Source organism: Rousettus aegyptiacus, unplaced genomic scaffold, assembly GCF_014176215.1.
Source record: "Rousettus aegyptiacus isolate mRouAeg1 unplaced genomic scaffold, mRouAeg1.p scaffold_m13_p_3, whole genome shotgun sequence".
Lineage (NCBI taxonomy): Eukaryota > Metazoa > Chordata > Mammalia > Chiroptera > Pteropodidae > Rousettus > Rousettus aegyptiacus.
The window spans coordinates 26,330,008-26,356,717 of record NW_023416306.1 but is presented as its reverse complement, the minus strand read 5'-3'; the positions used below and the strand labels follow the sequence as shown (position 1 = coordinate 26,356,717).

General features: G+C 36.8%; 1 long non-coding RNA gene across 2 annotated transcripts in view; it reads right to left on the bottom strand.

Moving 5' to 3' along the window:
- LOC107500585 overlaps positions 1 to 26,710 on the bottom strand; it is a 247,818-nt gene that overhangs the window by 176,202 nt on the left and 44,906 nt on the right. The window contains exon 2 of one of the 2 annotated variants that reach the window (XR_004950060.1): positions 1,762 to 1,920. This is a non-coding gene — a long non-coding RNA (uncharacterized LOC107500585). Of the gene's footprint in view, positions 1 to 1,761 lie in introns of both variants that reach the window. The other variant, XR_001594559.2, reaches the window with a different exon arrangement.

The window sequence follows — 26,710 nt, the reverse complement described above, 5'->3', positions numbered from 1 at the left end:
TTCAGGAAATTTTAGACGTATAAAAGAAGGGGATGCCTAACTCGGCCTGGGTAATGGGGAAAGCTTCCTGAAGGAGATGGTGTCTTGAACTGAGTTCTGAAGTACAAGCTGAGCTTATCCTGAAAAATGTCCTTTAAGCCAAGGAAGAAGCCAAGGCAGAGACCCCGATGTGGAAAAGGCTGCGGCAAGGTCAGGTGTCCTGACCAAAGTGGACAGTGTAAGGGGACATAAATTGAATAAAGGCTGAGCATTAGGTGGGGGCCCTGCAAACTGCAGTGAAGACTGTTAGTTTTATCCTGAGAATGATGGGAACGAGTTACTGTAAGCTTCTAAGAGCGATGAGATTTAATAAATATCACTGCGGTTCCATTAATAAATGGGTAAGCAAAATGCAACACATACATGTAATGGAATATTATTCGGCTTTAAGAAGGACAAAAATGCTGACACATGCTACGACATGGATGAACCCTGAAGACGGTATGCTAAGTGACATAAGCCAGACGCGGCCACTATGTGGCAACTTCATACTTTGCATTCATTCCCTGAAGCACTTGCTCAGACCAAAAACGTACCTTTCTTCCATAACTCCTATGCTAATAATCAGCAATCCAAGTGGCTTTACCTTCAAGATGTATCCAGAATCTGACCACGTCTTCTCGCTTTCACCACGACAACTCAAATCCAAACGGCCATCATCTCCTAACTAGGTTGCTTGTACCCACTTTTCCCACATCTCCTCACTGCAGCCTATTCTCCACAGAGCGACCAGATGATGCTTTTAAAACATGTCAGATCATGTTACTCTTCTGCTCGAAAACCCTCAAGTTGTTTCCCCGGGTCATTTTTAAAGCTCTTTAAAACGGCCTGCATGATCTCGCTCTCTACTCCCTCCATGGCTTCCCACCACTCTGCTCCCGTACTCCTGACTCCTTACTTTCCTCAAACACACCAAGCGCACACCTGCTTTGGGGTTTTTGCACAAAATGTTCTCTCTGTATGGAAACTCTTTCCAGAGAGGCTCACATATCGATCTCCTTCCGATCTCTGATCAGATGCCAATCTGGTCGCACCATTTAAAATAGCAAGTTCCACCCCCGTACCTAATACACCTATCTTTCCCTTACTCATGGACTTTTCTCCATGGCACTTAACACCAACTTTCACAGCATGTATTTTTTGTTTATTATTATTGACTGTCTTTGCCCCTCCTCCTCCCTACTAGAATACAAATCCTGTAAAGACAGGGAGTTCTGTCCCTTTCGTTCACGTAAAATGATCCCTTGGAACATATTAGACACATGTTGAATGACTGAAACAATGAATGAGCAATGAATGAATATGTTCTTAACTAGATATTGTATGAAATCTACAAAAACAATACTACTCAATTTCCTATACTTTTCCTAATAAGACACCATAGTTTTACTCACCGATTTTAACTAACTTCTCCTTAGGATTTGGGGAAAGGTATTGGCTTAATTCAAGTATGAACCTTATGTCATAATTTCCTTAAATAGTAGAGCTGTAGAAGCTGTAATAAAATAGATTTCTTCAAGGCTTAAAAAAATTCATGAAGAACATCCTCATCTAATTTAAAAATTTTATGAATAGTTATAATGATGAGTAATTAATTTTGATATTTATAGAAAATGAAATGCATTTCTTCCTTTATGAAAATCTAGCACTTTCAGAAACAACAAATTCTTGGAGAAAAAAAAAATCTAATGAGATCATTAAAATTGGGAGCATTGTACTCACCTAGGCCATAACAGGCAGAGCAACTGAATGGGCACCAAATGGTACCCTCCCTGTAGTGGCCACCAAATGGTATCTGCTCTCTGAGCTTGTCACTTCCTCTGATCTGTACAAAATGGTCAGTGGATGAGTACTAGAGATAAACCATGAGTTTCCTGGTACCTAAGACACAAAGAGAAACACACAGTTTCTAACCTGTGTTACAAACAAAGAAAAGCTAATGTCCTAAATCCAGAAGGAATTTATTATGTATTTTTAATGATAGATTTTTTAGGTAACCTAAGGCATAACATTTTTAGCCAAGATATTTGAGAAAAAAATGCAAACACAATGTTCTAATGGTTAATTCTTTATTGAACCTCATTAAGGCTCTGAATATAATACAAAGTTTTTAACTCAGTGAGAGCATTTCTATCAGGAGCAGAGGTAATTCAGCCCAGATATGTTGTTTCCTGATACTACAAAAAAAAAAAAAAAAAAAAAAAAATCACAAGAACAGAGATTAGGGTTCCTAAAAGAGGAATAGAGAGATCACGCATCCATTAAATCGTCTCTTTCCAATATTACGTGTCTTAGGTGAGCCTCTGGCAAGTGCACAGTTACAAGTCACTCCAGGATTGAATTCACTGACAAGTGCCTGAAGTGCCAATAGTCTATGATGTTGATTATCCATATGCTTTAAACACCAGATGTGCAGGAAGTGAGGCTGACATTCTGTTGTCAAATTTTAAGAACCTGACTTGTATTTTTGTCATTCCATTTCTCACAAAGATAAGCTGCAGGGGTTCCTGCAGGTGACACCAATATTTTCCTCAAAATGGAGTTTGGATCTACTCACACACAGACACTCTTTCAAGGACCCTGAGTTTTTCACTAGGTTGCAGACGATGATTCGGTCCAGGGCCTTTCATAAGGCAGGTGTAATCAATTAATCATTTCAACTATTTTTTAACAATAAAATTAAACATGCTCCTATAGTCCCAGTTGAACTAATACACGGTATGCCTGCCAGAATGAGTTAGCTAGCGAGGAAAAAAAAATGCTGCTATAGACCAGAAAAAGTTGACTTCTTGGTTGAGGTTATCCAATATTATCAACTTAAATGTTGGAGAGCATCTGCTAAAAGCAGCAATTTTAGCTCTGATAGAGTTGATGCTAAGCTGCTCTTTCTAACAATAATTAGTCAGCAGGTTCAGCTGCTTTTTTATAGTATTGTTTATTACAAAACATTACAAAAACATTGACAAAACTCAAAATAAAGGAAAGAAGAATCCACCCAAAATTCTGCCATCCTACAAACCAAACTGTTTACATTTTTTCATGCTCCCTTTCAGTCCCTGTCCATATGCAGACATAATTTTTACAGTTGTAATCATAGCACAGATACAATTTTGCAGTCAGGTTTATCTCAACTGGAGTTTTTAAGGCATTTTTCCAGTTTACTATATTGTCTTCATTTCTACCAGGAACACTTCACCCCTGCCATTCATAGTGACCTCACATGCGATCCTAAGTAGTGAGAAAGGTTTAAAAGGAACAATAATCAATAAAATTAGGGGAAAGGGTCCTCTTAAATTCCCTGTTTAAAGGATTGAGTCTCTAGAATTAAATTTATATGGAAAGAATTTATTCCACCCTTTGTTCCCATTGCTGGAAACCTTAATGAAAATAGCTGCATTTTCCCACCATCAGGCATGTTTTTATCTCAAAAAATAGTCCTTGCAGGTATTTCTTTTACCTAGACTGTTTTTAAGACATGCTTAGTATTTAGGACATAGGCACATAGAGACATCTTTTCTTCCATCTGCAATAAAGATGTATATAGCTTGAAATTTTTTAAGTGTGGATACTATGTGCTGAATCTACATGAATTTAAAATGGAAAACTTAACTGTCAAAACATTGGGTACCTGGATATATTTTTTTACATGTTAATTTGTAGCTCTTTAGTCACTAGCTTCCATACCAGGCTGAACATTAGACTCATCTTGGGCGGCAGGGGACAGGGAGCTGGTAAAAAAAAAGGAAAGAAAAAGAAAAAAAAAGCAGACTCCAGGATTCACCCTTGATCTTATGAAGCAGAATCTCTGGGGTTTATGTACAGACCAATCATATACCACAAATTGTCAAAAGCCTCTCTTTCCTGATAACAGTTCTGATCATATAGTTTGTGGACTTTTATGGGGATGGAAGGGGAAAGAACTGTAAAGGATTTGGAGAAGAGTTGGAAGAAAGATGTAGCCTCCAGAAGCTTTGCTGAATTTTCTTTCTTTGAGCTAGGTAGCCCTGGAATGTGAATTACCTGCTCCAATAATCCTAGCAAGCATCCTGAAATGAACAGTTTCCTGTCTTTTGGTGAGCCAGCCTAGCCTCAATCTATACACGTATCAAGGGAACACAGCCGCAAAGGGAAAGGATGCCTGGTGGTGATCATTTTGGCGCAGCATGTATCACACTTTTTTTTTTTAATTAGAATACTTAGACCTGAGAGAGTTTTCACTTTTAATTCTATTTTCTATGTTATTTGAATTTTATAAGCATGGATTCATGTATTAGTTGATTAATTTTTTAAAATTTGAAGAATGGGTTATACTCATATGCAGTCCTTTCAAAGAAATTATCTCACCCGTGGTCCAGTCGGTGTCCTGGCACTTAACCAATCAATCACCAGCCCCTCTTCTTCAGTGAAAACAAAGAAGGGAGAAGACAGAAGAACAGAAGGCAAAGAAGGAGAAAGGCTTTCCAAGAACAAATAACAACAAAAGCAAAGGAGCAGAGGTTCTGTATAGCTTGGTGTGCGTGAAGAGTTTGTGATTCACTCCCCAACTCCTATTTACCAACCAGAGGCGATTTTGTCCCCCAAGGGACATTTAGCAATATCTGGAATTATTTTTGGTTGTCATAACTGAGCGAAAGGGAGTACTGCTGGCATCTATTGGGTAGCACCCAGGGATGTTACAAAACATCTTAGAGCGGCACAGGACAACCCTCTCCCCAACAGTTATCGAGCCCAAAATGTCAATAGTGCCAAGGTAGAGAGATCCGGTGCAGCTTGAAGTGTGAGGCAGTGAGCAGCAGGTTGAAAATAAACCTGAGAGGCTCGTTTAAGCCAAATCACGGAAGGCCCTAGCTTTTATGCCGAGAAATTTAGATTTTTTTTTTTTAACCATAGATGATGGAGAACCACTGGAAGGAAATTAACTGATCAAATTTGGATTTTCAACATACCACGCTGAAGGGTAAATCAGAGGAGGTCATTACTAGTGGCAGAGAAAGCCCTTAGGATGTTAGTGTAACAGACCAGAGAGAAATGTGAGGGGCTGGGGCGACTGTGGTGCCATAAGGAGTTGAAGGAGAAAACAGAATCATCACACATCTAGGACGTAAAAGTCAGCAAGTGTTGGAAACTGAATAGACGTGGGGAGGGCAGGGAGGATTCCAGGATAACTCCCAGGTTTCTCTTTCAGATGGATGATGGTTAGGTACAGGGAGAGAAGATTTATGGGGGGAAAATAATGTATCTAGATTAAAGTTTCACAAAGGTCTCAGTTATTCTTTGGAGGAGATAAAATAAATAATAGAGTACACTCATTTGACAAATATTTTAATTGCCATTATCTGTAGAAAACAGCCTCTACCTAGAGCTAGTTGGCTCCTCATGCAAACAAGCAATTAGATCAAGACTTAGTTTTTCGATCTAAGGAGAAATGTGATGTTATTTTGAGGAAATCTCTGAGAGCTTTAATGGTTCTCTCATTTCGGGAGATGGATAGTTTCCCTTTCTGAATCTAGAGTCAACTACACTTAGAGTTCATCTTGAGGGAACCATACCTGCAGAGTTAATTAAGGTAAATAGGTTGGCAAGGACTTCAGCCAACTACTCAAGCAAGATCAAAATAATTCTGACAGCAGAGATTTTCTTCTAGAGCTCTCGTCAGCCTTAAAAGACTGGATTTTTTTTTTTTTTAAGAGTAGATGAAAATAATGTATTCTGGCTATGGAGAATACTAGAGACAACAAAACACAGAGGCAGAATGGAAACTGAGGCGATTTGTTTAGTAATCAGTCCATGCATGCGATTTGAATTTCCTCAAACCGAAGTGATACCAAAGAAGATAAAGTCCCCAGATCTGCATTGTTTGTGTCCCTGCAGTTGAGCCGATAATATTCCTGCATACTTTTATGTGATTTAATTTTTGGAAAGGATGTTTTTAAGAGAATTATAACTTAATGAGTCTCTGGATGACTTGATCTTAGTTATATTTAAGATAATATCTTGATAATATGGCCTGGAATTTTTTTCTTTCTGATCTCTTTTATGAAGCAAGAGATAAAAGTGCTTGTTCTTGCATAGTCCAGCAACATAGCAGTATAACCACAATTTGTGAATATTATAGTTATTCATGAAGACTTTCGGAATAAAATAGTACCATAAATTCTTTGTTATTATAAATTTGTTTGCTTTAGTCTAAACTTATCCCTAAAAATCTTACTGATTGAGTTATGTGTAAGAACAGATGCAAGGACAGCTTTGAAAGTTCAGACTAAGTTTAAGAGGAAAATATTTACTTTCAACCAGTCTAAAGTATTCAACTCAAGGTTGCAGATAAGCCCTGAAGAGCTAATTCTTCAATCATCAATAATGCTGCCTCTGGTTGGAAATGTAAGTGAAAGTCCACAGATTTATCCCACAGCCTGCCATTTTCCATTATTGGACTGTGATTATAAATGAGTTTGACCAGATATTTTCCTCTTTGATTCAGACAGTTATTCCTGGAGAAGTGCCTTAAAAGGAAGAATCTGACAATTGCAGGTTTCTGATGGATGTAGCTCTGGTGGAACCGCTGCCAATCCTGGCATTCAAGTCCCCTGAAATTATGTCAGCTAATGAATACTTAGAAAACATAAAGTTCAGAAGGCTGTCAAATTACTGTACAATTTGAAGTATCAGTATGCACGTTGTAGGAAAAATGTATATGTTAAAACCTAGATCAGACTTGCCAGCTGGATTAGTTCACAAATTCCATGAAGTGTACAAAGTTAATTTTTATTCACGAAGTGCTACCTAGATGCTGCCTGCTGCGTGAGAAGTTTCAACAACAATGCTTCTCCATTCATTTATACAACAACCCTTTGAAAGAGTCATTGTCATCTCCCATTTAGAGATGAAGAAGAGCTACAGTTTAACGTCCTCTTTCTAATAACTGGTGAATCCAGAATTTGAACCAGGTCTTCTGACAATAGATCTACCCTATTGGCATTACCCCATTCTACCTCCCAAAACTCCAATTTCAGGAAACCAAGCTCAGCGTGTCAATCTGAGTTCACAGTTTTCCATCCCAATTTAGCTCCTTTTGTTGAAAATATCATCCTTGTTTCCCCACCCTCCGCCCCATGGCCAATCAATTGTCAGCTCCTCTATTTTGAGGGCTCCTATCCTGCCCTTAAAACCCAGTGTGACTGTGAACCAGCATCACTGGCATCTGCGGGGTTCCTGTTACAAATGCAGCATTGCCGGCCCCACCCAGACCTACTGAACCAGAACCTGCATTTTTACAAGATCCCTAGCTGATGCATGTGCACATTGAAGTCCGAAAAGCACATCTCTAGCCTAAGTGGCTGGCCCCTCTCCATTCCTGCTACCTTCATTACTTATCAGGCTCTCAGAGTCTCTGATCCCGAGTATTTACCTCGTCTTCCCCATTTTGGGTCTCTCTCCAATCCTTCACCCAATTCCAATTCATAAACCACCAATACACTGTCATTTCCAAAGAAAAGATTTAAAAAAGAGAGAAAGAGAGAAGTGGGGAAAAAAAAGAAAAGAAAAGAAAAGATTGAGTCACTGTCATCCACTCCCCTGACTCAGAAACTTCCACTTGCTCCTTAGGACCTATGAAAATAATGATAAGTACATACTTTGTACCACATATTTTATAAGTCCTGCATATGAACTAACTTGTTTAGTCCTTACATCAACCCTATGAACTTGGTACTATTATCTCCATTTTAGATATGAAAACACTGAGATTGAGCAAGGTTAAATAAATTCCCCAAGGTCATGCAGCTGATCAGTGGTAGGACCCGGATTAAGGCTCCAGCAATCTCCTTAGCCTGGCCCAGAATGTCCTCCACGTTTACATGAAAAAGAAGGGAGGGTCTCTGTCCAAGCACCCACTTTTTGCAGGAATTTTGATAGGAATTTCCACCCTATTTAAACCTCGCAACTCTGGCAGCAAGGTTTTGATTATTCCAATTATTAGAGATGAAACTAGGAATTGAGAAAATTGACCCAAAATTCAATTACCCCCAATATACTTTTTACTATACCTGTATAGCACTAGTATTCCCTCCACCTGGACAGTGTTCCCTACCTCTCTGAATGCCCTAATTTTACTATCTTTTAAAGCCAGTATAAATCCTAAATACAATTTTTTCCCTTTTCTTTCAATTCAGAAGAGTTTGTTCCCTCATTGATAATATTAATAGCTCTTTACCTCTAATTTTCCTTTGGCACTACTTTGTACTTTCTTTTATGGTTATTTTTGTATATGTATAAACATGTATATGCATGAAAAAGTTCAGAATACTGGACCCTATTTCCTTTTAGGAACTGTTATTATTTTTCCTGAATTTTTAGAAGATTAAGGTGACAAATGAAATTAGAGCCATGATATCCAGAAAATTTAATTCGTGAATGTGAATTCACGAACAGGAAAAAAAATTACAAGTGTGATAATCGAGAATTGAAACAAGAATTATCCTGGATAAGACAGAGTTTGAGAAATAGATAGAAAATTGCCATTTCCTCTTTAATTTTTTCCATAAAATGAAGCAAAAACTTTTTGTGTGTTGATTTTCATGCAAGATATTTTCTGGATTTTTCACCAGCTCATCCATTATTTTCTGTCACTTTGCTTATATCGTTTATTTTTCCTGACAGTCATTATCTGTTATAAACAATTCTTTCAGATGGCTCCATTCCGATAATACTTTTCAAGTTACCTCAGTATAATTTAAACCTTTTCTTACTACCTGACATATATCAGCCCATTTCAAATTACATGGGATATGAAAAGAAAGGAGGAGAAGACTTGGCTTAAAAATTCTTTTAAGGAATTCTATTGTAATAGTTACTGTAACACTAATAATCAACTGGCAGGTAAGTTTAAAAGTTTACCAGTCCATTCTTTTTCCAAGGCATATGTCATATACTATATTGTCGACAAAATAATAAAATTTACTTTTTGTACCAGTTATTATTATCATTATTGACAGCAACCAAGAAAATGTTAATTCCCTCTCTCACTGATACTGACTCCTACATCTAGATAAAGGTCAGTGGTAATTATTCCAGTAATCCTTTTTTTTCTTTTTAATGTGCTTCTTAAAGCAGATATCTGAAGTGTATTTCCAAAAGTGTTTTTAGATTCACTTTAAGAGGGGTATAGATATAGTATGCAGCTTTTGACCTGAATCCTTTATAGATAGAGCATCTCCCCACTGGTTTCCATGGAACACTCTGCAAGACAAACTGTAAGGTATTTATTTTAAGTTGAAGGAATCCCCAAAAGCCAAAAACAAACTTCACACATATTACATTTTTTCTATCCTGTTCAAAAGAGTTTTGGAGCTCAGTGGAAGTATCATTATACACAGAGTGCTATAAACGCGAAGGGCCTTGGAGTTTACATAATTTAACAACTCTAGAATATACGTTCCAGGAGAGGAGGCATCTTGACTCTTGTTCACTACAGATTTTCCAGCACCTGGCACAGTGTCTAATATATAATATGTGCCTAATAAATACTTGTTGAATAAATTAATAAATTCTCTTAATTTCACAGATGAGAAAATGGGAGACCATAGTAGTCAAATGACCTGACCAAAGTCACACAGTAACTTTGAAGCAGTCCTGGCATTAGAACTTCAGTCTACAATTCCTCATTTGGTATTATTTCCACAGATTTTGACATAAGCAAATGCAAGTGTCGGGGTGGGGAGAGAAGCCTGGAGACTATTTTCAAACGCTTCATCAGAAGCCAAAAATAAAGTTGTATATAGATTGGGAAGGGAGTATTCCAAAAAAATTTTCTTAATTAAGAACTCTTCCTAGAATAAACAAACAAACAAAAACTGCAACTGTCTGATTGATGGCTAAAACAACAATTACAGGGGTAAAAAAAAAAAAAATTAGTTTTAAATAATAGAAAATTAGCCCATATAAGGAAAACAAAGAAGCCCACAAAACATAGCAGGTTAGCTATAAACTGAAAAGTAGACCAAATATAACTTGAGAAATACTTTGAAAAGGACTCCAAAGATAATAAATACTTTTTATAACATTTTTTTTTAAATAGTGGGCTGAAGAATCTGAATAACTATTTAATGATTACGGTCTAAAAGAAGTACATTCAGGGAAAAGATCAGATAGCAAATTGGATAAATGAATCATTTTTCTTAGTCTTCCTGGGGGGAAAAATGCTAGAGGAGAGATTCATGTATCATCAATGTCTTTTGAAACATACAAGTCAGACCTACTGTATCAAACACTGGCAAATGCCCACCAGTGAGCAGGAAAAGGGGTAAAGAGGTTTCAATATGTGTAAACTACATATTTATGCAACTGAGGAGAAAAAGATACTCTCAAGCCTATATCAGACAGCACTGCAACCCAGATACAAGACAGATATTCCCTGAAGACCACTGCCTGGACGTGATGCTGCAGCCAAAAAGATCCTATTAAAAAAGCTGTTAACCAGCATCGAGTAGAGAAAAACAAGCAGAAAATATTGGCTACTTCTTTTTAAAACTGTTTTTTCCATGCTGGAAGAAAACATGTATGTCTGATTACTGGTGTTAACAATAATATGATAGAACTAGACGAGAAAAGGAAAAAAAAAGGGACTAATTAATAGTCAAGGAGATTATGGAGCTGATATAGACTATCAAGGCAAAGTTTATGTTCTTGAGAGTCATACTTAAACTAGGGATTACACAGTCCCTCTGGACAGTCTATTCCAGTACATGAATATGGCGGCCAGTTTGCTAAGCGCTTACTCATGTACCAGGCCTTGTGCCAATCACTTTATATTCACTATCTTATTTAAATTTCAAAATAATATGAGGATGTAGGTATCATAATCCCTACTTTATAAACAAATAGACTGAGGTTTAGATAGGTTAAAATTTTTGTCCTATTTCACACAGCAAACAAGAGCCTTAATATGAACCAAGGCAAGTCGGACTTCTATATCGAGATTTTTAACCACCCTGTTATGCTGCTTTCCCCACCCTTACTCCTACCCATTCATTAGGCTGTTTTTTTCTCCTCATTCTGTGTGGCTGAATTGGTTTTCCCCCATCTCACCGTGATATAACAAATTAAACAGTTACACTTTTAAATATGTGCAGGACACCCCATGTCTTAATTGACTTGATGTCTCCAGAGCCTGACCATTGCCTGCACAAGGTAAATGGTCAGTAGGTATTTGGCAAACTGAAATGAGTTGGATAAATAAAATGTATACTGTAGGAACACAGCAAATTTCCAACGAGAAACACAGTTAACTATGTCCAGTTACACAATAACCTATACTTTAAAAATTGAGATTTTATCTTTGTCTGCAACAGACAACGGTTAGACATTCCTACAATCAATACATTTGCTCTGGCATGAAGAATGGCTATTGTAGAAGAGGGTATAAAACACGATCAGTGAGTTACAGAAAATCTGTGCGTTAGAAACAGTTTTGAGTTGCAAACAATAAGACCAACCTGAGCGAATCACTGAGAAAAAATGAATTCATGAAAGCTACTGGGTAATCCACAGAACTAACACAGACTATGAAGTAGGGATTTAAATATCAGCAGAAACCTGGAAAACATAGGTAACCAGAACCACTGCCTAGGCCACGTACCAGCAATAGCCGCGTCGATACTAAGCCATGTTACGGAGGGACTGCCACCACTTGCCCCTTAGGGAACTCTGCTAAAACTGCGGACCCGACCACCAATGGATGCTGGGTGCCACAGCCGCCGCCGCCACCACCACCAGAAATTCTAAACTGCCCCTGCTTCTTTAGGTAACTCACCAGAGAGACTCAAATTCTAGAGCAGAAGACTCCATGGCTGAGGTTAGCAAGCCTGAACTCAAGCTGAGAGGGAGAAAATATATATCCGGCTTTTGGGGCCTCTGCTGTAGGTTGGTCCCTGCTTCTCCCCAAGTCTCACATAAGAATCCACAAACAGAGAAAGTTAATTTGAATAATATGTGACCACGATAAAAAAGATATGTATTTACTATGAAATTACAATCTGAGAAAAGGATCTAGAACTAGATTAGGACTGACCTTCTAGCAAAGGGGGGGTCTCCAAAATCTAGTAAGGGGGAATTATACCTCAAGCTTAAGCCTGTTAAGCAAGTGGGGTACATTCCTGGAAAAGAAAGTACAAACTGTATCAGCACCATAAAGGGACATTACCACAGGGATCCCACGAAGACACATTTCCTACGTCACAGATTGGCAATTATGGTTTCATCCCCTTCAAAGTCCCTGAAGTTATCATATGCCTGTGGTTATAATTTCTTACCACATCTATTAAGACATTTGCTGATTACTTCCTTCTAGGCTGCAGTAACGCTTCAGATGCCTTCATAATAAGATGATGATGGTTACATTTACTGAGTTCTCACTAAGCGCCCAGAGCTGTGCTAAGGACTTTACATGGAGCGAGTCATTTTATTCTCACAATAACCCTAACAAAGTAGGTTAGTGTGATTACACTCTTTATATGGATGAGAAAAGTGAGGCAGAGAGGTTGCTTAACTTGCCAAAGACACACAGCAGGTAAGTAGCAGTGCCAAGTGGACTGCTGATTTTTACCATTTACTTCCTTGATCGCATTACCTGCAATAGAAAATTAGCATTTTAAACATCTCCAACACTTCCACTTGCACACCATTATTGGCCATTATGAATCAAATCTATTTACCAGAACGAACAATGTTGGAAAAAGAAATCACAGTCGAAAGAACAAGCAAACCGGGTGGTGAGTCCCACTCACCAGCTCTGACTGACTATGAACTTTTGATGGATCTCGATCTATTTCACTTGCTGACAGAGGAGGAGGGTCCAAGTTGTAATGCTCAGTGCTGTAATATATGTATTTCTAATATAAAAGTATTTCTGAGATGGCACTATTTCAAATCAGCACTGTTTGGAGTAGCCCTAAATAAGGTAAGCCTATGCATTATTTGTAACTTACTATGTGGCAGCAATATATTTATGTTTAAGTTGGCTGTTTAATGAACTGTATAAAATCCATTCAGTAATATATAATCAGTTCTCATTAACTAATATATTTTTCCCCTTTCTATTTATTTTTTTTCAATATCTTATAATGAAAATTATCAGAGAAAAATTGAAAGAAATCTATAGTGAACATCCATACACCTACCAATTGAATTTTATGATTAACATTTTGCTATATCTTCATCACTATCTATCCAACCAAACATCCTTCTACCCATCCATCAATCCATCTTATTTTTAATGCATTTCAAAGTAATATGCAGAATCAGAACGCTTTCTCCAAAAACACTTGGTGAACATATCATCAACTAGATTTGAATATTTACTTACAGTTCTTTTGAGATGAAATGTAAGTACAATGAAATGCAAAAATCTTAAGTGTAATAACTGATGAGTTCAACAAATACATACTTGTGTAATCCAACCCCTATAAAATTATAGAACATGAGTATTAATCCAGAAAGTTCTATCTTGTTTTTTCTCCATCAATCCCAGCCCACACCCCTAGAGGCAGCTACTGTACTGACATTTTTCACCACAGATTGATTTTGCTTGTTCTAGAACTTCATATAAATGGAATCGTAAAATATTTACTCTTTTTTATACTTCTTTCACTTAGTATAGTTTTAGGGTTTTTTTTAAATTTTTTTTCATATTGTTTTGTATATAAGTAGTTTGCCATTTTATTGCTGAGTAGTATTCATCGCTTGAAAATACCATAGTATCTTTACCCATTATTTTAGAGATAAACAACTAGGTTATTTCTAGTTTTTCTTCATTATGAAAAATGTTGTTATGAACATTTAAGTACAAGTGTTTTGTGGACATATTTTTTTCATTTTTCTTGGGTAAATACCCAAGAGTGGAATTGCTCAGTCATGAAGAAGTTACATGCTTAACTATTTATGAAACTTCAAGACTGTTTTCCAAAGCAGTTAAACTATTTTGCTCACCTGCCACAATGAATGAATGTTCTGGTTGCTCCATATCCTCTCCAACATTTGGTGATACCAGACTTTTCGATTTTGTCCATGCTAGTGGATATTCAATGTTAGCCCATTATGGTTTTAAATTGCATTTCCCTTATGACTAATGATGTTGAGCACATTTCTGATGTCCCTATTATTAGCCATTTGTATTCTTTGTGAAGTATCTACTCAAATATTTTGCTAATTTTCATTAGGTTGTTTTTCTTGTTATTATTATGACGTCTTCTATAAGATCCGAGTTAAAAAAAAAAAATTCGTTTAAGTCCATAAAGGATGATACATGAACTGGGCTGCTCCAAGTCATATTTTTAGCTATTACATTAGTACCTAGATTAATAAAAACTTTAATTTCTTATTTTAAAAAATTGAAACCAAATTTCCCATTAAATTATTTTTAAAACAAAGTAAAACCTCCTCCTCCTCATGTAAATCTGTATATGCAGGGTATACAGTGGGTATATACAAATGTTGAACTCCTAAGAAAATTTTAAACTCCCTGGTCTCTGTACATATTTCTAAAAAACAATATATACCACTTCCCCCTGCTCTAAATCAGTGCTTAGTGTAAATCAAGTCATTTGCTGTATACCTTAAACTTACAGAATGTTGTATGTTGTATGTTAATTATATCTCAATAAAACTGGGGGGAAAAAATCAGTGCTTATAATTTTCTGACAATTTTTTCCCCTTTGAAATTTCTCTAAATTTCAAACTGCAGATCTTTCTATTCTTTTCTAGATAAGATTCTAGTCTCTTATCTTCTATAGAACAAACCTTGACTGACCTTAGATGTGAATCAGCCTTCCTGACTACTCTTCTAATTATTCTTAAGTCATCTTGCTTGTTCTACCTGATTCTCTAATGACAGTGCTCATTTTGAACACTCAGTATACACTCAGCAAAACTGTTATCAATGCAAGTCATCTATTATCATAAGGACATTAATAAACTAATATTAACAAAATGCATGGAACAGATTATACAAAAGAAGAGATGAGAAAACTGGAATGGTTGAAAGGTAACAGAAATCCAGCTTGAATTAGATTAGACAAAAAGGGGGATTTAATTGGTTTCGAGTGCTACAAAAGGGTAAGACTACTGCTGGACCTCAAAGATAGAAACTTAAATACAAGCAACTTTGAAACCAGAAACCTGAATTCCACCAGGATTTTCTGTCTCATCTTTACTTTCTCCGTAAGCTCATTTTATTCTTTTAAATTAGCTGCAAGCGTATGTTAAGGAAAAAAGGTGCCAGCAGCTACCATACTTCATCTCAGCTTTGCCACCAGGGAAGAACAGACCATGCTTTCACTGGTCCCTAGTTCAAAAATCCAAATGACAAGTTCTGACCACCCATCGGCCATTAACTGTGGCCATGTGAAAGGTCTGTATAAAGACGGCAGCTCACATTCAAATCAACTATTTAGAGTGAAGGAATGAGCATTTAGAGAGCAGAAAGGGGTGGATGATATTCCCAGAAGTGTGAAACTGTCGGGCAAGCGAAATAACATAAATTCACTACAAATAGCATAACCAGAGGCTCAAAATGGCTTATTCAGGTGAAAGAAAAGGAAGAGGCTGAAAGGAAGAGAAAAATTAAGAGAAACAATGTGGGATGATGAGATCAAAAGCCTAATTGTGTGGAAACAGATTTCTTCCCACTGCTTTCTTTCAATTAAGATATTTTAGATGGATATGTGATACCAGTCCTAAATTGTCCTGGCTTCTCACTTCCCCTACCCAACAAAAACACCACATGTAATACAAAACAAAGCCTAACCCACTTAATCCGAACATCTCCAGTCTACTTGTGTGCTATCTCTCCCCAACCAATAAGCCAAAGTACCACACACAATTTTGTCTAGCCCAATAAGCCCAACTTCCCACTATCTGAAAAAATTATATGAAGTAAAAAGATGGAAGTTGGAAATAACTTCAAGATTCATTACCCTTAAGATGGGTTGCATTTATTCTTCAACATCACCAATATATCATAAATGATTTGGAGGGAAAATACATAAATAATTGAATCGAAGAGGAATTAGGTTGCCCTAAGGTTAAAACTTAGCAATTCATCCCACTCTAAGTGGTAAGACTAGATTTTTAGACAAAATAAATGTATCCATGTACTAGATCTAAAAATGGCTTAATATTTAATCTTCTAATGTGCGGTATTTCTCTTGTGTTGTACCTCCTCAATAAATGCTTGTTAAATAAGTAATTCAGGATCCATGGAAGCAGAGAGAAAGAAAAACTTAACTCTTCCTTTAGGGAGGAGGTCAAGAAAAGCTTCACACATTCACTAAGGGGACAGGGTGGGTAAAAAAAAAATGTAGATAAGGGAAGAATATGTGCAAAAGCAGAGGTCTGAACAAGCCTGAGAACGCCAATTAGTTCTCTGTAAGAAGAAAGGAGAATACAATGGGGAGAGAGGGGATAAACGCAGTAAGAAAAGTTGGCAGTGGTCAAATCGTAAAAAGTTTTATAGGCCATGTTAAATCAGATCTTCAAGCTGAAAATTAAGGGAAGACTCTGAAGATTTTTAAGCTGGCAATTGATGAGGGAGAAGGAAAAATAATAATATTTGCAGTTTTTACATTTTAGAAAAAATCTTGCTGAAAACATTGAGAAGATAAATTGAAGAGATCTAGGTCAGAAGATAAGGAGATCAAGTATGGGTGAATACTAACCCATGGGTAAATGACAGAGGTCTAAACTGAGGGACGTCAAAAGTATTTAATGAGGAGAAATAACAGAATTTGGATCTTGGGAATGAGGAAAAAGGCAGGGACTAGAAGTATTAAACAGGTGGGTATATATTGGTGCCACAAACCAAGATTATGAATATGGAAGGAAACAGTTTATAAGGGGGCAATAATGAGATCAAATTAGGACATAATACACTTCCTGTGATAAGTCCAGGAGAAGATGCCCAGGAGGCAGATGGAATTGTATGTTCATCAGCTGAGAGAGCGGTCAGAGGTAGAGAAAAAAATGTGAGGCAATGAGCAGAAAGGTGGTTATTCAAGCAATGCAATTGACTGAGATGATCTAGGGGAGTGTGCAGATTAAAAAAGAGGAGACCCGGGGACAGAAACCTGGATTGTATCCAAGTTATTTTTACTTTAACCTGTTTCTTCATTATAAAATATACTTGTTTATAAAAATTAAAAATATAAGAAAAATTTCACATCAGCTGAAAAATTGGCATAGGGCACCATAAAGAGACAATTTTTACATGAAAAATACACACGCACAAAAGAAGGTGTGGATGATTCACTTGGAGGGGTATAATAACACTTGACAGAGCAACCCCCTCAAAAAACCTCAAGTGGAAACATTCTGCTTTCACCTCAAGTGGGAAGTAGGTATAGGAAAAGACAGATGGTATAACCCACACAGATATTCTCCCTGAAGGCCAAGTGCTAACCTGAGTACTTCTTATATTAGTTCTTTGACAGCTAGAGAGTATCCTGAAGGCTCTGCTGAATGGCTTATATTTTGCCCAGGTCATGAAAGACATCCAGAACATGAGAGCTGCATGGAGTTGAAGAGAAGTGGCAGGCTGCAAGCAGCAGCTGTGAGACTGAATGACAGAAGAGAGCAGCAAGTTGTGGCATGAGAAGTCTACGGCAGCAAGAAAGGTAGATCCCAAAACCTCCTGCAGATTGATATCACAGGCCTGAATGACAAGTGGAATTGTTTACATTATATAGTTGCAACTCTTGGTTATGGACATAAAGCCATCCACCCTTTTACTGACATAATATAGTTCTCTGACTTGGCAAATCTCTGAATGGTAAGACGAGCCCTGCTTTTGGGTTCTCAAAGACACATTTTTCAGAGTTGATCTAGAGATGCTTTCCAAAGCAGAGACTTCTATGACAGTAAGTCATAGAAGTATATCATGTCACCCAAGAAGATTATGATTCCTCGGTCCCAGCAGTCATCCAAGATGTTATTCCATGGGTGTTGGAAGATGGCCAAGGAGTACAGATAGATGCCAAACAGCCTCACAATATATTCAGACTCATCGAAATATTCCTGGAAGTATATGGTTTATTTGCCACTTTTCCAAGAACAAAGGTATAACTGTCCTGGCTGTCAAATTTCATGATGATTTACACCCTATGTTCAAGAAGCTCAGTAATGATGCTAACAGCAAACATTTATTTAGTACCTGTCACGTGCCAGGCCCTATGCTAAAAACTGTACATATATTACTTAATTTAATTCTCACAACTGCCCTATGATAGATAAACAACACTTACAGCAAATTCAGCATGGTCACATAATTAGAAAGTAGTAGACCCGGAAGTGATACTCAGATCTTATTGGTACTAACGCTTGTGGGTTTTGCTTTATGCTATAGTGTCTCTTCTGAGAACTGGTACAGGTCGTATATGATGACATGATGGGGTCACAGTTATCTTAATAAAGAGAACCGAGATAGCCTCTATAGGAGAAGTGGAAAACCGATAAATCTCCACCCTAAGTACTTGAAAATGACTTCAGTCTTGGGTTGAAGAGAAAGAATAGCTTTGGTTCTGTGGCAGTAGAAACACCAGGTTCCAGCTCCATCATATGCCATCCTGGTGATGGGCACAGAGTGTGGCGGCAAGGGAAGCTTGTCTGCCTTCCTATTTGAGATTGCTTACCTGTACATGATAGAGTTGTTCAAAATTCCTAGCACAGGGTAGCAAAAGGGATGGCACATAGCCAGGTACCAAGGAAATATTGGTGGCAGAAATTTGAAGCGAATTAAAGGTGTCTGGAGCAGATTTCAGGGGAAGTTAAAGTAGCTTGAGCATGCAGTGAAAAGTGAAAAGTAACCCCAGGCACTCTTGGCTTACTCCTCAGACACAGTTGGGGGCCAAGGAGGGGGGCATTCTTTTTAGAATGTGGCCTCACAAATAAAAATATCCATGGACGATGTCCAAGCTTTTGAGTCAGATAGGGAAACTGGCCTGCCAAAATAAGGGTCCATCCACAGAGCCGCCCAATACTTCATGGAAGCTGTATAGTTTGGCTAGGAATACCTCTGAAATGCAGAACACTCCTTCCTAAACTGAGGCCTAAGAAATAGTAAGGGTCAGAGGCCAGCTGTTCCCTTGTGAGGTCATGAGTATAGACTGCCAACAGCAGTGGAGACACACACACACATACACGCACACACCAGTAGAGATAGGTATCGTTAGCATTGTCTGTACCCTAAGGACAAGTTCTACCAATTCAGAAAATTAGTAGAAGTTTCAATAACAGTTCAGTGTGAAGGGCTCTCCCTAGCCTCCTTGGAGTTCAACCAAGAAAACTGAGTCATTCCATTCTATCTCCTGGGCAAAAGGCCAGAACGATCACTGACCCCCACCTCATTCTGAAGCCTACGGACATCACTGACGGCATTCCCATCTGCTGTCACAGCAAGATAAAAGATAACCTGCAATCACAACATGCTTTGAAAACACAAAATATCTAATAAAACTTTATCTTTCTCTGGAATCATTTCCTATTTAGTTTCAACAACCAAAAAAAAAAAAAAAGTGGAGAATTTTCTAGCCAGGATTAATAATAATATTCCGCCTGTTGCTGTAGCAAGTCTATCTGTTTTGTCTGTAGCTACTAAAATTACATGTGAAAATGACACAGAAGAGTTGTGATCATTTTATTTGGCCTCTGATGGTCACTGCTGAAATTCAATACAAAGTTATTATTTGATCCTGTCCACAAATACAAATAAGAGTATTACTTCACTATTACCTCTAAGGAAATTCAAGCTTTCTTTTAGTTCTGCTGAAAATAGAGTTCTCAGAAATTCAGTCCCATCTTTAAGATGATTTATAGAAATTTAAGAACTAAGCCTTGCAATGTGGGAATAAATTAAATACTTTTTAAAACATTTTAAAAGTTTTCTCATTCCATTGCTAAAAACGATTGATTATTTCCAAATATACAATAATTTTCCAGACTAACTTCGACAACTGTAACTTTCACAATGAAAACAGACCTTTCATTATAGAATGGTCACTGTGACAATTGAATTTCTTTTAGATAATGAATTAATTGGCAGTCATTTTCTATAAATCTAACATTTAATATTTGTATGCAAAATCAGAATTGCTTAAAAATTTGAAAAAATATGCTTAGCCAACATACACTATAGTTTAGAGAATATTCCTGAATCATTTCCTGTGACTCACTGACCAGCTATCACAGCTATTCAACATATACAGGCAATGATCTTTTGGTTGGGTCAATTTTATATTTTCCAAAAAATACATATATGTGTGTGTGTGTGTGTACACATACATATATATATTTCCGGATTTAGTCAAATTTCAGATTTAACCGATTCCCTAAATTAACCTTATAGTTAATTGTCACATCTCTTCTCATGCAGAAAGAGGGTAGGGGGTTAGAACTCCAACAGATCCATGAGTAAGTTGCTTGGAATTAAATTATTTGTAAAATAGTGTGGGTGAAGGAAGGAGAAAATCTGTGAAATTCTTTGAGTACTACTATTTGAAATAGTTTCCATTTTCCTGATTCATCTCTCACCTTCTCATTCATATTTGTCTCTTTATTAGTACTCATAACCCCTCTCATTTACCTCTTATTAATTCCCTGTTCCATTCCTTCCAGTGGCCTTTCAAAACTTTCTCTTCCTCTATGTTCCTAAAATCCCCCATCACAAGACTCCACTTCTCACTTGCTACTGTTCTGAGAAAATAGAAGCCGTATGAGGTATTTTTCTTTTTACTTCCTTTCTCTTCCCCTCTGAATTCCTTGGTATTTATTGTTAACTGTATTCCTCCTTTCAGTCTTTGGCTCCAGGATGAAATAGTTCTCATTCTGGTGATGTTATCTTCTTCATCTTTACACTTGATCATAAACCCTCCCGCCTCCTTACCTCCTTGCTCTTTCAATTCCCTTTCTTAATTTTTTTTTTATCTCTCCTGACCAATCATTTTCCCTCTGCCTACTCAGGTGACACAGTTTTTAAAAGAAACAAGCGAAAATTTCTTGACCTTGACCCTTCCCTCAAGTTTCCTCCTCTTACCATTACTTCAACAACCAAATTATTAGAAGAGTAGTCTACATTTGTTCCTCTATTTCTTCACTAGCCCTTTACTCAGATTTTTTTCTGAGATCGATAAGACCTCTTACATGTCAAATCCAACTTCATTCTCTCAAGCTTTCACAGTATTTAACACTAGGTATGACCTTGTATCTTCTGAAACCCTCCCTTCACTTGGCCTTGTGACCCTGTAACTACTCTGTTTTTCCTAAGTATGTCCTGGCGATGTGTTCCCCTTGTTCTTCCTTCTCTTGCTTTACGACACCAGGTGCTCCCCCATGGTTTTACCCTTGGTCCTCTTGACACCGCCTCATTCTACCCTTGATAGTCCAGTGCTTTGGGGCTCTATTGAGATCTCATCTGGATCACCACCAGTTCGAAAGTTCCGTCTCAAGCCACTCCACACCTATGTCTCTACCTGTGAGACAACATTATCCACAATACTTGGGACTCCTCAAAGGCATAAACCATCTTTTACTCATCCTTGTACTTCAGTACCCCGTCTTCACCATCCAGGGCCAATAACAGGGTGGTAGAAACTCAATGAAAGTTATTTAAGCTGAACTAAATAGTATTTCCCACCAGCACCTGAAACTAAACAGAAACTAAACAGCTGTCCAGCCCCTCCACAACTCAAAGCGACCCAGTCTCCTAACTTCCTTATTTCTCTTGATATTTCCAACTTCTAACCTCTAAGCCTTAGACTCTCAGCTCCAACTCAGATGTGTTCATTTTCCTTGTCCCCTATATTTAATAAATTATTATGTTATTGATTCTTCCTTTGTTATTTTTACACACGTATACTCATTTTCTTTCTGTCATATCTTCAATTCAAGGCCTTCATTACCTCCCGTATACCATACTGTCATGGCTCCCTAAGTCAGTTTCTCTATCTCTCCTACATACTACTTCTATCTTACTCTTCATTTAGCACACTTCTAATGATATTACTTTGCACCTCAAAAACAGTTAATAGTTGTCATTTGCTTAGCAAATTACAAATGTCTTCCCTACTACCCAAAGTTCTTCATAATATGGCCCCCAAAATATCTATATGCTCGGAAGGACTAGAGATCTACTTAAGCTACCTCAACAAAAGAAAACACTTAAAAGGATACTTGTCGATCACCTGATAGCTGTCGGAAAGCAAGAAAGCCCTAAAACTCAACCACTCTATCAGCGTCTCTCCTTCTCTTCTCAGTTTCCCTTCTCTGTATTGCCCTTCTTCCTCTGGTTATTCAGTTTCCATTCCCTCATCGTTTCAGCTACTACACAGCACAATACGGCCACTCCCAATACCTTCTCAACCTTGGCAGCTCTCAACGTCTCCCCAAAGTTTTTGTACCCATTGCTAATTAGTTCAGTCTCTCAATTTCCAAGTTCCAAATTCTAAAGAGTCCAAATGCCCTACTCTGTCTTTACATGCTAGACTACAGAAATGCCACAGAACAGCCTATGGAGTGTCTGCACTTGGATCAGATCCCCGATCAGCTGTGATTCAGTCACATGGGGGATGGGCAGGATCACAATTTCAGAGAATGGGCCCTCTGGAAACAGGGCTGTGGGCAGAAAAAAAATTCCTTTAGACGGAATCTTTTAGAAGGACAGGCAATGATCAACATTTCTGAGGCATTACCTTTTCCTGCCTTATTTTCCCACATGTACATGACAATCTTGTCAAACAGGAATTGCTATCTCAAAAACTCAGTCCACAATTTTATAATGCTATGTCTTTGCTCATGCTGTTCTCTCTACTTAGAATAATCTCTTCCACCATCTTACTATCTAGAAATCTACCATCCAAAGAACATGAACAGACATCAAAGGAATTTCAAAACAGCCAATACACAGCAAGAAAAGCAAGCTAGGAAAAATCATTTGAGCACAATCAAAGAAACAAAACTCAAATTAAGGTGCGATTTTGTCAATTAAATTCGTAAAAAATAAATTTAGAATGATTAATGCACCTTATGATGGCAGTTTCTTGTCTTGCTATAAAATACAGCTAATAGGAACTGCATTTAATTTGTCAAAATTCCACAAAGATGTCCAAATATAAATAAAAAGAAAGGGAGCACACATAATGTCAAGAATTTTAAAAAAAATAATTTTTCCAGGCCAACTAATGTTGAGAATACAATAAAACAGTTAATCTTGTAAATGGCTGATGGTATTACAAAATACTGGAACCTTTTTAGAAAGCAATTTACCAATATGGTTCATTTTGGAATACACAGGAAAACCTAAACAGGAAAACAAAATTACTTTTCAATTCTATCAACTAGAGAAAACCACTTTTAACAGTTTAGTACACTGCCTTCCATACCCTCTTATATATAATTTTTCCTTTCCTTTTTTCTTTTTAATTTGGATCAAATTAGGTACACTGTTAACTGGTTTATTAGCATCTTTTTTTTTTTTTTACTCATTATGTCATGAACTTTTGTCTATATTATTGTCTTCCAAAACATTATTTTTAATAGTTCAGAACATTATTTTTAATAGTAGTCTATCATGTGAATAGGTAGTAATATATTCTCAATGAAAAAAATTCTAAAGTTAGACTTCAGATTTTATATACTTTTTCATAATTATTAATGGACTATAATGAGCATCCTTGTACACAAATAATTTGTGCATACCTCTGATATTTTCTCAAAATAAATTCTCAGACGTATACTTGATAAGACAAAGAGTGCAACGATTAAAAAGGATTTTTAATTAAAAAACTTCTAAATGTCAATTTAACCAAAACTCTAATGTGACTATATTAGGAGAAAAGGAGAGCAGAAGAAGGAAGGAAAGAATGGATGATATAAGAGAACTAAAGCTCTATAATTTATAGCAGAAAGTCATTGGCACATAAAAAAATTCTTAAGTTAGTAGAGGGTGTTATTTAGAAACAAGGCGGTAAAACGGCTAATAATGAAGAATAGTGGACAGGAATCTGGTGTAAGGAAATATGGCAGAGGATACTGGTGTTTTTCATTATGTCTTATTCTATTTGACTTTTTAAACCATGTTTTTATATTGGTTTGCTAAAAATACAAATTATATTAAAAAGATAAATCCAGCAGTATAATTCAGATATAAAATATAATAGGCACACAAGTCAGCTTAAGAGCCCACAATTCTCATAATACTTTAGGTGGAATAAATTCCTTTTATGTATATACCACTGCCTGTAAAGACCTTAAAATTTATAATTTTGTAAACTCTTACTGTAAACAAAGCACATGACTAGGTGCTGCGAGGAATACTAAGAAATGTTCTATCTTTATCTTGCTATTCTCTCTAGAGAGAAGACAATTACTGTGAACAGTAGAAATATCCTCTCCTCATGACTCAGCTATGGGATGTTAGAAAACTACCTATGTAGAAAATCTTCAAGTTTCCTCTCAATAAAAAAAAATTTTAATAGAGAAAAATTAAGATACCAACTCCTCAAAGTAAAGTTTAAGAAAGAGCAGTAAATTTTCCCTCAGAAAAACTCTCCTATTTTTCCACATACCAGAGTATATGCTATAGTTAGTCATCACCAAATATGTCAGAAAATTGGGGGGAAGGGGGGAACTAGGATAGTAGGAATAAATAAATAAACTGCTAGAATCTCAATTCTCAGGCAAATTCCTCACAGATCTTGCTGTGTGTCCTTGATAAATGTTTAGTTCTTAGTTCACTTCATTGTAGAGAAAGAAATTTTCTCAAACCTCAGAATATTAGTCCCTTCAGAAAGAATCATCCTAGTGACACCATAATGAATTATTTCCCCCTCTTTATACGACTGATTTGCAGGACACTTGTATAGTGAATTACGAGTCAGATGAGTCTCCACTAACAACAGTTGTTAAGTCTCTGTCTACATCATATGATCTCCAGCTAGTACACAAAATGGAGCTATTAGACCCAGACTCATCTCTTGCTCCCTTTTCACAATCTCTCTCTGTCCTCTTCCTCCTCTCCACTCCGAACTTCTCCTTTAACCTCTTCCTTTCACTCCCTTCCTCAAACCTCATTTCTGAGTTTTTCCTTTCACTGTCTCCTAACACTCTAGCACCCTTAGCCTATCCACAACAAAGAACTAAGGAAAAGAAGAATTTTTTTTTTTTTTTTTTTTAGTTTCAAATATACAGTACATTGGTTAGACATTTACATAGTTTACGAAATGATCCCTTCGATTACTCTCTTACCATTTGGCTCTACACATAGCCATTACATTACTACTGACTGCCTTCCCTATGCTATAACACTAATTCAGAAGGAGAACGTTTATTGTTCTTTCTCTACTTCCCTACAGTAAGAAGAACCACAAACTCTCCCTTTAGGTAACAGAAGTCTGGTAACAATGACATCTAACAAATACCAGCTAACATTTTAAACATAATTCAGATTAAACTATTTGTAAGTTTATCAGAATTTCATGAATAATTTTCTCTTTGCATTTTAGTGTCTACCATTTGGATATATTTATTTTGATTCTCAATGGTAAACTAAATGTATACTTTATGTTCTCCATTTCTACATTTATTACACTCCTATTAAAATGTTTTGTATGATGACCATTATGTAACATCAGCACCTATTTTACAAAGCACTTTCTCCCCCAACCTTTACCAAAATCTACCTTTCTCCCCCAAATAGTGGGTACTGGGAAGAAAAAGGTGAATGTTTCTTATCTTCATGCAAGCCTCTGTACTGATCAGCATGGGTCTCTGTGCCAACAAGCAAACAATATATGTTCATTCCTTTGGAGAAGCTACATCCAAATACTCTACTGAGTAACATTTAAGTGTACATAGTATGTGAACCTTTGAACTGGGAAAAATGCAGCTTACAATCCCAACGAATCTGGCTTTTGGAATGGATGTTCCATATTCCAGTCAGAATGGAGATATTACAGAAGATCCTGGAAGGAGAGGATGAGATTAGTCTATCTGATGAATATATGAACTAAGAAATGGGAGAGGATGCCAGAAATAGTTGGCTAAAAAGTAATAAGTCAAGCATTTAGATATTACAAGCAAGTTTTTACAATCTAAATTTAAAAAAAAAATGTCCAAAATTATGCTTGAAGTATAACAAATCCCCAAAATACCACTATAAAACAGTCATATAAATTAGGATGGCACCCATGGGTCCACAGCTAAAGCAAAACTCATCATCAATATTTGTTAGTGCACCAAACTACCAAATAGTTTTTCATACAGTCATGTCTTGTCATAGTAATTCTACAAATTGTAGGTAAGTATATAAGTACCAGAACAACTAGGTTAAACTTCTCCCACTCACACAAAGTTTTCCTAATTCTTTTACAGTATCACAGGCTAATGAATTCATAATTGACCAAAACAAAAACAAAAACAAAACAAAACTTACTATAAGCCCTAAACTTTATGGTAGAAAATTTAGGGTAGTTCTCTGTTCTACATGATGGACAAAATTTCAAAATTCTATATGAAGACAGGATTATTATTGCTTCAGTCTCTGGTGTGGCTTGGCATGGTGCTATTACTGATACTATTTTTATTTAAAATTTGACATTTTGTTCATCATGGATTTTTTACATGAATATTTATT